Consider the following 2,324-nt stretch of genomic DNA (forward strand, 5'->3'; position numbering starts at 1 on the left):
AGCTGGGTCAAATGGTGTTTGACTATAACTTTAAATAAGCTGAATTCTGACTTATTTTGGAATCACTCTAACTTGCAGTAAGGTGGGAGGCAGAGCCTTATCTCAGGTAAGTCTTGGCTCTTTGCAAATCTTAAGTGTTCTAATTTTGATGTTGATCTTTGCTTCTTTCTTAAATGTCATTAAGTAGTTTACATATACTGTTTCTTGAGTCTATATAAACTTTATAATTAACACAATTTAACATTGTATCTAAAACAAGAATCAAAGAAAGGCTGAGAGAGCTTTTAACTTTCCTTTTGCGTGATAAAGTGGCAAAATGTTTTTATGTTTCACAATATTAACCTTTTAACAAGTCAGGCTCTAACTTTTATAAATACATTTATATTTGAAATTCTTTATCTCAGTGTAAAAAGTAACAAATTTCACATATACCCTATTGATAGCAGGTCCTATAATAGAACATTAAATGATAGAAATTAAACCCAATAAAATTTACTCTTTATAAGTTTAAGATTACCATTACAGACAAGTTTAATCTGGAGAATAGCAGCTTGATAAATTCCCTGCTTTAAAAACTTGTATACCTGGAAAATATGAACACATTTAATATACAAAGAGTGACCATTTCACAGTTATCTTGACACTTTTATCTTACCAAATTTAGTTTTTAAAGTGAAGTTTAGACACTGTAACATAATACAATACTCTAACAGTTGTTTAACCATAATTGTATATATAAACCCCCAATTTTTAAGACTAATTGTTCTAAAGAATAAAACTTAATAGACATAAAGTTAAGAGTAAATTAGTATTTTTTAAGAGTATCAAATAATTTTATTACAAAACTTAACGCCATTTACTGATAATTCACTTTCCTAAAAAACACAAACACAAGAAAAGAAAAAACATATCCAAGGCTCACTAGCCCTTGGAGAACAGGAAGTAGCTGGACAGGGAACCTGCAGATGTCTCTTGTGCCTGATGTCTCAGCATCCTCAATCACTCAGGCCTCCGCCTTCAGTCACCTCTGATCAGGGGAGGAACCTGACTATAAGAGTCACGGACAAGACCGTCACAACCGACTTTAAGGCTACTGATGCTAAGGGCTGTACATTCTAGTCTAACTCTGAGAAAGACACCGATGAGCTCTGTCCACCACCTACTCCCCACTAAGCTCCGCTGTCCTTAGTCTCTGAGTCACCTTCGGGACTGGCTATGTTCTTTCACTGTAGCTTGTTTTATCCCAGAACACAAACCCTCAAATCCATGTGCAGTCTCCACATTCAAGTACAAAGTTGTCTGAGAGCCACTCCAGTGGCTGTAGTGCGCATACTCTGTAGTGTGTACCGGATGTCATGCCCCCGAACAAGCAGGTGCAGTGGCAGCCCAAAGTAGGGGCACATGCAGCATTCCCACCGCCAAACTTGTTCCTGCTCTATCTGGACACTGCCCCACAGTCAAAGTGGAAATCTTGAGTTCAGTGGCCCTTGGCCGGATGAAGTCATGCTTGCATGGAACAGGGATCCATTTCTTCACCATTAATTAAATGGAGTTTTCAAAAGGTGCCAGGAATATTCTTAGGAAGTGTCCTGGGATGGCGCTGGTGGGTCCTGGCTCTCGGGCTCGGGAGGGGGCGCCGGCACAGCTTCTTTCTTCTGGGTGGCCAAGAACTCATGAATCGCTCATTCGATCTGTGGCCTGAAGATGTGGTTGAGTTTTGGATTCACCACCTGAGAAATAATCCTGTCTTCTCCTGCTTCCAGCATCCCCGACTGAACCACGCTCTGCCTCAGCCCGTTCCGTAACTGGTTCTTGTTCATCGTAGGATTCCATTCCTGCTTGTCTAGATGTGTTGACACAAAATTATCCACTTTTATCTCAGGTTTTGGTAGGCTGGCTTGGTGTCCACGCCTGCCAGGCAGTCCCGGCGGAAGCTGTCAAACAGGCCGCGGCTCTTGAGCTGCTCCACGATGAGCGCGATGAGCTGCGGGTTGCCAGGCGGCAGTGAGGTGGGGTTGCTGGGGCCGCCACTCCCGCCCGCGCCCGCCCCCGCCGATGCCCCTGTCAAGGCCGGGCACGCACCGCCGCCGCCCCCCACGCCCGCACCGCCGCCGTCCACCATTCCTGTGCTCCGCGCCCAGGTGCGGCTCCTGCTCTGGGACCGGGGACCTGCGATGTGTGCGGGAGGCGGAGAGCCCCACGGAGGCGGCGGCGGTGGCGGAGGCGGCGGCAGGTCTGGAGCTAAATTAGTATTTCTAAGAAATCCTTGTCATTTTACCATATAGATTAAACTTTGGTTTATATCAGAACATTAGTATTTCACT

At 44.4% G+C, this 2,324-nt stretch overlaps 1 pseudogene; it reads right to left on the reverse strand.

Annotated features, from left to right (window-relative positions):
- Positions 1 to 1,419: 1,419 nt before the first annotated feature.
- On the reverse strand, positions 1,420 to 2,122 carry LOC124974998 (biorientation of chromosomes in cell division protein 1-like; annotated as a pseudogene).
- Between the last annotated feature and the right edge of the window lie 202 nt (positions 2,123 to 2,324).

This window comes from Sciurus carolinensis, unplaced genomic scaffold (assembly GCF_902686445.1).
Source record: "Sciurus carolinensis unplaced genomic scaffold, mSciCar1.2, whole genome shotgun sequence".
In the NCBI taxonomy this organism is placed as follows: Eukaryota; Metazoa; Chordata; class Mammalia; order Rodentia; family Sciuridae; genus Sciurus; species Sciurus carolinensis.